This window comes from Quercus suber, unplaced genomic scaffold, assembly GCF_002906115.3.
Source record: "Quercus suber isolate HL8 unplaced genomic scaffold, Cork oak 2.0 scaffold_685, whole genome shotgun sequence".
In the NCBI taxonomy this organism is placed as follows: Eukaryota; Viridiplantae; Streptophyta; class Magnoliopsida; order Fagales; family Fagaceae; genus Quercus; species Quercus suber.
The window spans coordinates 306,916-316,749 of record NW_027070126.1 but is presented as its reverse complement, the minus strand read 5'-3'; positions in this window follow the sequence as shown (position 1 = coordinate 316,749).

Here is a 9,834-nt window from a genome sequence, read left to right as displayed (position 1 = left end):
TTGCTTTGCAACTTGTGTACTACTTGATGGCTCTTAAAACAATCGTTTTATATATTTAGGATTAGAAAAAAGAAGGCCCAAAACCATATTCACGGATTCCAAGAAAATCAAATCAGAAAAGCTGATTTTATAAATCTCGACAGATAGCAGGTGTCGAGGTAGCTATCGAGAAGGTGTCGAGCTTTAATGAAATTGCACTTCAGCTTGCTTTTTCTTGGACAGACTTGATGACTTCAACACTTGTTCTTGAAACCTTGTTTCTTGAAGTATTAAAAACACCTAGAACTACCCAATTACAAGTAGAGTGCGTTTTGTCAAAAGGATTAGCCAATTTACATAAACAAGTGACATATGTTCTTAACAAGTGAACACACATATGTCCTAACACTATATTTTTGTTTACTGGTTGCTAGCTACTGATATACACTAGCTTTTAGGGTGAGGCAAGTGAATCTTCAATTTTCAAAAATTCGAACTGTTGAGAACCCTTTTGTGGGTGGTATTTGAACTCTAAAGCTCTTATAGGAAGAATAATTGAATTTTCTGACTATTTTTTGTGCCTCTGTTTTTGTAGATTGGTTCTTGTATTGGCCTTTTGGTTATCCATTTGGAAAGTCAGCATAATTTTTTGGACAAGTTCTGTTATTGGTTTCTCTATAATTCTGAAGGATTGAGATTTGTTAATATTGCTTGTAGGTTTCATTGATCCTAATTATTAGTAATTTGGAAGGGCCTTTGGAGCTATGATACATCCCAAAGCTTTAATACCAAAAGAACCTACATAACAAAGAAGCATCATACATTCATACCAAGAGATAGGGCAAGTTGTTTAACATGAGGCAAGTCAAAGTGATCAAGCTAAGATTGAAAATTGTAGACTTTGGATGGAATGTATAATCAAGAAGCAAGAGGTGGAATGTATAGTCAAGCAATAAGCACAACAATTGTAGAAGTTCCATGTTATTATAATCAAAGTGTTTATTTCAATGGAATTCTTGCTATGTGATCAAAGTGTACATTTTAATAAAATTTGTTCATTTTCTTTTATTATATTCTCTTATTGTCTACTCTGTTGGAATGAATTTTGATTGTAATGCCAAGTAACTCATAGGGGTGCAACCTAAGTACATATATTAGCTGAGCAATGTAAAACAAAGTGATTAACTGGCTCCCTTACCAATTACCAATTGAAAGTTCAAATTGCGTTGTGATAGGCCACAAACTGAATGACCCCTTGTGATTAAACCAATTAATTAATTAGCCAAGTTATTAATTAATCAATTTAACATGCAAATACGTGGAAGCAAAAACAAATCACCAATACTAAATATGCAGCGAAAATTAAATGACATGGTGATTTGTTTACGAATGGGGAAAACCCTTATGGCAAAAACCCCACCGGGTGATTTTCAAGTCACCACTCTCGAAACTCCACTATTATCAAATCAAGCGGTTACAAGCAAAGGAATCTCAAGTACCTTACCAACCTACAGTTGAACCCTTACCCCAATACCCAATTGGACTTGATTTGTAGTGACAGTTCCCCTTTTTGATGCACGTCTCCCAAGTACGTGACTAACCAATGCGCGGATCCTAGTACGCGACTTCAAACACCAACTTAGAAGGAGAGGTTGGCTGCAAAGTTCTTCAGTTCATCCCACACGATGAAGATCAGGAAGATGCTTGGTCACAAAACCCTTTGGTGCAAATACATAGCAACTTCTTCAGAGAAGATGAACTAGGTCAAGAACTTCGTCTTTGATCACAAATTGCTTGAACAGAGTTTGCTCAATGCTTGTGCAAATTGTGTACAATTTGACGGCTCTTAAAATAATCCTTTTATATGTCTAGGGTTAAGAGAAAAGAAGGCTCAAAGACACATTCACGGATCCCAAGAAATCAGATCAGAAAATTTGGTTTTATAAATCTCGACAGATAGCAGGTGTCGAGGAGCTATCGAGTAGGTGTCAAGATTTAATGATTTTGCACTTCAGCTTGTTTTTCTTGGACAGACTTGATGACTTCAACACTTGATCTTGAAACCTTTTTTCTTGAAGTATTAAAAACACCTAGAACTACCAAATTACAAGCAGAGTGCGTTTTGTCAAAGGATTAGCCAATTTACATAAATAAGTGACATATGTTCTTAACAAGTGAAAACACATATGTCCTAACAATCTCCCCCTTTGGCAATCCGTGAAAAAACCACAACAAGCAAATGAACATATGAGAAAAGTCATAAATCACTCAACTCATACTCACTTGTTGAATACAATAAAATCTATCCCATCACAAACCCTTGAAAAACTTTGCAAGAAAAGAGTTTATGGCAAGTAGACTTTGACAACCTGTATTTCTGAAACACTTTAAACAAAACTCATCAAGGCATCTTGTGTGAAACAAAAATAATAGATTGCATATAATTATAATGAACATGTGTATAAAGATAGAGAAGAAACAACACATGAAGCGATAGGTGAAAGAAACATACATCCACATATAATGAATATAAGTACAATGTATGTAAAACTGGTCACAAGACCTCATATACAAGAATAATGTATCTAAAAAGTAAGAAAAGAAAAGATACATCATAACCTCACTACATCCCTCAAATATCAACACTCCCCTTAACAAAAATGTCTTATACTTACTCTCCCCCTAAGATGACTACTCTCATAACCCAAAACTACTCCCCCTTTTTGTCACGAGTGACAAAGGGTAGAGTGTCATGTAGACATCTCATCAATAGAGCTAGTATCTCCATCATCATCCGAAGCGTCATCGTCATCACCATCATCATCATCATCCTCAAAGTCAGAAGCCGCTGGAGGAGGTGGTGAAGGAGTAGCCTTAAAAGCAAAACCACCCATGGTCGCTTGCCGTCGTGCAATACGACCAACACGAACATTCACCTGATAAAACTCAGTGGAGAGTGTATCGAGGCAAGCATCCATGCGCTGCAGCTGCGGCATGGTGTCTCCAAGAGATACATCACCCATAGAGGAAGAAGGAGCAGATGTAGATGGATCTGATCTGGATGGAGCTGAACGGGAGGGAGGAGTGGAATCTGTCTGTCTCGAACAAAACTGAGCCTCATTACATTTTACGGTAGCGTCATCTATGGCACAAATGTGTGTGAAGTGGTCAGACACAGGAAAAGGGATAGATAAATGGTGTAAGATCCTCGTGATAGCGGAAGGAAATATGAGCTTATCACGGGATGCCGAATCTAAATGAACATCTATGATAGAAAGAATGAAATGAGAAGGAAAATCTATAGTCAGATGCTCAAGAAGAGATAACGAAAATCGAGCATGAGGCTCTGTGATGGAGTTGTAGTGAGAGAGTGGATGGAGTACAAAAGTCATCACCATGTTTAAGAATCTAGGACCTTTAGCAAAAGGTCTACATGATGTATATTGATGTTCACCCCAATCAGCAGGGCGCTCACAAAAAGCAGAGATGAGCTCATCTTTGGACACAGTCCTCAGACACTCACAAGAAGGATAGTCAGGAAACTCTATCCTAGGAACCCTAAGCATATCCGTAACTAGTTGCGGTGTGACAGGGATGCGCGTATCTCGAACGCGAGTGAAAAAGAGAGGTACTGATGGATCAATCCTGTGCATGTCCTGTGCATGTTGGAGTAAAACTCCTGAATGAGCACGAGAGGACATGTGACCGGGACGTCACATAGTGACTCCCATCCCCTATTGTAAATGACAAAGGGAAGGTCAGTGTCAACGAAGTCTGCCAAAATGACTTGGCGTTCCGAATGAACACCTCGTCTAGAAAAGTTCTCCGAAAATGCCTTGTGGGCATCACCATCACAGAACCAAAGATTGAGAGGAGTAGAATCAGAAGATGAAGAAGCTCCAGAACGTAGAGGGTTCCAAGCCGGAGTGGATTTACGCTTAGGTGTCATAGACACTACTAACGTAAATAGAATGAGAAAAGGATAGAGAAAGAGACAATAAGAAAAGTCCCAAAACAGTTCACATATATCAAATATATTGAACAATGAGTACGTATGCATGGGGAATGCATGATCATGTGACATGCAAAGTAAAAAGCATCATGGGCTCAGCCCAATCCAATCCTATTAGCACACAAACATATAACACACATCTAAATGCATGCAAATACCATTCTAATGCACATGAAATGCAATGTATGACATTTTGAACACATTTAAGTGAAAACCCAACCCAAAATTTCAAGAAAAACTCATTAATTTTGAAAAACCCTAAAAATTTTCAAAAACCCCAAAACCTAAGATTCAAAACATGAAATGCATGAATAATGAGGGAAAAAGAGATCATACCAAGTGATTTAAAGAAAGGAAAGGCCAAAAATCATGTGGATTAAAGATTTGGAGTTAGAAAAAGGAGTTTGGTAGATGAACAGTCGTGGATAGATCAAGAGAGATTGAGAAAATGAGAACCGAATCGCGACAGAAGCTTATATAGGAGCTTCAGTAATTCTCGACAGCTAAGGTGTCGAGAGGTGTCGAGACAGCTGTCAAGGTAGGTGTCGAGAAAATGAACTTCGATAGCTACAGGTGTCGAGAAGGTATCGAGAAATAAACACCAAAACCAAGAATAGAAACTCGATCGATCGACAAGGTATCGAGAAGGTATCGAGGAGACAGGAACTTTCTCGATCGATCCATCAGGTGTCGAAGAGGTGTCGAGATTGCGATAAGAAAAAAAGCTTGAGAAACTCTACAGATAACAAGGTATCAAGGAGGTGTCGAGCCAGCAGTTAAAAGCAGTTTTTCGAGAAGAGAAAAACATAGACATGAATGTAATCAGACATGCAACTCAACCAATGATCCAATCAACATATTAAGCTCTCCAAATAATCTCTCAACAAAAATTTTAAGCATATGGATCCTCAGAAACACACACACACACACACACTAAACAAGTCTAATCAATTTTATATTTCAAAAACAAGTTAAGACAGTTTAGTGAGCATACATTAGCACATGTAAAAACTTGTGATGGCCAAATCACATTGTACCTGCACATGTGTCAAGAGTAGCAAAGAATATTGCGTGTTGTGTGTGAAAAACATCGCAAGATTGCATATGTGTATACATGTTATGATGATCTGAGATATGAGAAAATAACTTTAACTCACACACAATCATAACTGTTTGATGGGGACTATCACCTTCGAAGTACATCCTATAACTCTCACATCTCCTAGAAAATACGCTTGCAATCATATTTAAAGCATTTTAATCTTTTTGTTTTTTGTTTTCTTTGCATATTTTCTTTTAAGCATACCATGCATGGGCATAAAAAGAGAGAAAAGAAATACCCAACATGTTAAGCATAGACATTGCACTTTTGCTATGCCGAAGCATATGGATGTCTTCGACATTGCACTTTTGCTATGCCGAAGCATACAGGTGTCTATGACACTGCACTTTTGCTATGCCGAAGCATACATGTGTCATAAAATGATTGGTGGGCAATAGTGGTGAAATGGTTATTTATGCCTTTCTCTTAGGATTTTCTAGTCCTACCCATCAAAAAAAGTGATATGACTGTTAAGTTTTAAGAGATAACTTAATCTTTCTCATCACAAACAAGAGCCACAAAGCTCACTTGCTTAGTTGTGAATGGAGATGCTCAACTAAGCTACAAAAGATACAGAGTTTAGAAAACTTTGTTTCGATGGCTATCCAAGGTACATAAGTACCAATGTACACAAAACACACACTGTTTTTGTATTTTTCAAATTTTCAAAATTTTTTATTATTTTTATGTCAAAAACAAAATAAACAAAACTGAAAATAAACAAACAAAAACATGTTATCAAAGCAAAGCAAAAACTAGATTGACTCAAAAAAAAAAAATGCAAAACACGCAAGTAATGCAACAAACAAAAACAAGAAGATAGAAGAAAGTGATAAAATCACTTAGAGTCCTTTTTCTTCCATACCTTGGAAGAACCTTTCCTTTGATTGAACCCTTGAATCGGCGGTGAGGGGGAAGAATTGAAACCATTCAAGTTCGAAAGGAACATGAGGTCTTTCAGAAGATCTCCAGGAGGAGCAAGAGAGGATTGAAACTGATTTTGGCTTCCAGATACTATCATGCCATTGCTCTGTTGAGTGGCTAACCACTTATAGCAATTTGGTCGTGTATGACCAGAAGATCCACAATGATGACAAAGATGCTGCTTCTTCTATTTAGGCTTTTGAGAGTTAGCCTTCTTAGCCCTAGGGTTTTTAACATCTTTCTTATCTAGTTTAGGGGGTGCTCCTAAGAGAGATTTACTCTTGTCTAAGTTCTCACTAGTTAATTCAGTTTTAACATTAGTGTTCTCGATTTCAGTGTTATTAGCAGGAGAAACAAAAATAGTAGTACTAGTAGAAGTAGTATGAGAGAAAGAAAGACCATACCCTAAGCCTGTTCGATCCGAAGCAGATTTCTGATTGCTGAGCATCTCATCAAGCTTTGCACTTGAAGTCCTCTCCAGTTAAGCTCTAACTTGAAAAAGCTCCGCTTCACGGCCAAGAAATTGTTCTCAAACCTCAGTGCACCAATAGTTTGATTCGCCTTATCAAACTTTGTGGACAACTCTTCACGATCAAGTTCCACATCACTGAGCTTCTTGGTGGCCAGCTTGTACAATTTCTCATGCTTATCAGAGAGCTTGTAAAGCTTCTCATAGGCTGAATGGATATCATCTTGATCATCCATCTTCTCAAATTTTGACTCCACAAGTTCTTCTTCTTCGTCCACTTCTTTAACAATCCCTTCAGTAGGATTGACTATGGCAGTGAAGGCATTTAAGATTCCGTCATCTTCATTGTCAGAATCATCTTTAGGCTCAGTGTTCACTCAAGGTTGCAGCAAGTGCCTTACTCTTCCCAATACTCTTGAGATATGTCGGGCATTCATGCTTCATGTGACGAAATCCATGACATCCAAAACACTTTGGTCCTACAGGAATAGTGTATTGACTGCCATCCTTAGCATTCTTCTTCCCTTTGTCTTGACTTTTAAACTGAGAAGAACTAGACTGCCTGCGGTCCTTGTCGAAGCTCCTTCCATTGGCATTCTTCATAAACTTCTTGAACTAACTGGTGATGTAGGGCTTCATCTTGGAATCTTCATCATCGGAAGACTCATCTGTATCACTGCTCTTTGCCTTCAAGGCCATGCTCTTGCCTTTACTCAACTTGCCAATCCTAGATAACCCTATCTTATAGGTTTGTAAGTTTCCAACCAGCTCAGTCAAAGGAATCTTGTCAATATCCTTTGATTCCTCTATAGCCGTAATCTTGGCATGGAATCTCTCGGGTAGAGATCTGAGCACTTTCCTCACAATCTTGGGTTCAGGGATGGTTTCCCCAAGATTGAAGGCTGAGTTTACTATGTCCTTGAGCTTGGCATAGAACTCATCAAACGACTCGTCATCCTCTATCTTAATCTCTTCAAAGCTTGTAGTGAGCCGCTGAAGTTTTGAATTTTTGATAGCCTTTGTTCCTTCATAGGTTGTTTGGAGGATGGTCCACGCCTCCTTAGCAGTTTTTGTTGAGGATAGAATTAGACTCATCCAGTGTCTTCCTGAGTCCAGCAAGGGCTGGACAAGGATTTTCTCATCGTGTCGGGGGAGTTGCACAACGGCCTTCACTACCCGACCGTAGAAGGGGAGCCAAGTAGGGTACTCGGAATATGGGAGGGTTGATCTGTTAGGTTTTCATAGTTCGAGTTGCTTGGTTGCTAACAAGAACTAACTTTTTCTGTTGCAGATCCACACGTCTTTGAACGACACTTCCATTTGGTCAACAAAGAGGACTTAGAAGCTCTACTCAGGGCAGAGGTCTTTGTGAACGAGGCTGAAAACCAGGTTAGAGCTGCCTACTCGGATAAAAGTCGATCTAGAAGTCTTTCTCGGCTCCCAGGTACGTGCTCAGAGCCAAGGACCCTAGGCTTCGCCAAATCACTATGGTGGAATGAGGGTTCTCGTTTTCTGAAGGATCCTCGGTCACAGAGGGTGTCTCGTCGGCAGCCTCTTCCTCCTCCCATCAGGCCGCGGAGGTCGAAGGAGGAAGTTCAGAGAGAGGGAAGAAGTAGTTGATTTGAGTACGTCCGAGGACGAGTTTGGTGCACTTGACCAAGTCCATCTGCTTAAGGATCCCTCTGGTGACTTAGGTCACCCCCATTTATCTGAAGCAGACCTTCTGTCATTGAGGACTGGCACTCAGGCCGAGATGGGCTTCAAGAGACAACCCCAAACCAACCTGTTCGACCTACTTGAGGGTCAACCGAGGAAGGACACACCAGAGAAGTCACAACCCAAGCCTCATCCTCTTCCTCCCAAGCTTCCTCCTTCCTCGCCTAAGTTATTACCTGTGCAGACTAAGTCATCTTCTATTCTACCGACCTCGCGCCCTTGGCATGAATCCGCCTCTCGCTCCTCCCAAGAGGAAGATGAAGCCCGCCGACCTTCCAAACAGTTGAGGATCGGTGGTCAGGGCAAGGGAAAGAAGGTCACTCGGCAGCCCGAGCCCCAGGTATGGCTACCTGCCGCCATGCTTCACGGGAAGCCCTTGATGGATGACGCCACCCTCAGGGACTTTCGAGGGGTCGAGGGCACTCGCATGGCCGACGCCCTGGAGAGGTTCCTACTTCTCCCCATTGACATGGCCGAGTTGGGGGGCTTGAAGAGGCAGGAAGTTGCCCTTAACCTCAAGAGGTATCTTGGCATGGTAAGACTTTTGATACTTGTGCCTTTGTTGGATTTTATTCCTTAGCTCCCAGATTATGGTTTACTTGTTTTGATTGGCAGGCTATCCAGGCTACTTTCAGGCTGGAAGAGGAAGCCAATAACCAGAGTAGAGCCCTGGATCAGGAGCGCGACAAGTACCTGGAGGCCGCGAATACCCTTAAGAAATCTGAGGCTGAACTTAAGAAGGCGAGGGAGGACCTGGCGAAGATGACGAGGGCTAAAGACAGCGCGGCATCTGACCTAGCCAATGCTAAAAAATAGGTTGAGGACCAGACTAGTCGCTTGCGGGAGGTCGAGGTCAGTTGCAGGTCGCCGCAGATCATATCGCTGACTTGAAGAAGAAACTGGCTGAGGGCAAGTGGGCCAGAGGTATTGCCGAGTCTGCCAGGGACGAGGCCATGAGGGCTAAAGAACTGGATGAATTTGCGAGGACAGATGTCGAGAGCTCCAAAGAGCAAGTGAAGGAGGATGCCTTTGCTGAAGGAGTGGCTAAGACCGAGGCGAGTCTCAAGGCTCAAGTGCCTGAAATGTGCAGATGCTACTGTTCTGAGACTTGGAATGAGGCCTTCAACCAAGCTGGGGTTGAGGCCTCGTCTAAGCTTAGGAGGGCCGAGAGGATGTATTATCCCCCTGCCATTCGCGAGGTTGCCTCCATTGACCCTGAAGTTGGCACGACCTCTAAAGTGACGGACGAAGGCCCGGTCAGTGTTGCCGATGATCCAATGTCAGCCAACAAGCCTGCTGAGGAGACTGGGCACCAATGGGCATTAGGGAACGAGGAAAACGGTAACTCAGCAGCGCCCTAAGACGTGGTGAAGCTTCCCGCTGACCCCCAGGCCAGTCCTGCCAACGAGGAGTCCTCCGAAGTTGCATCTCCAAGCTAGGATCTCGAGGCGCCAGATGAAGCTTCTCGGCTGACCCTCAAGGACAAGCTTCTCATCGGGCCACCTTGCTTTGTTGACTTGTGCCGCCCTTGTCTTCCTTCCTCTTCGTCTTGATTTATTACTGTATAACTTGTTTTGGTTTAAAACATTGTAATGCTATTTTTAAGCTGAATGCATGGGTCTCTTTTCTTTT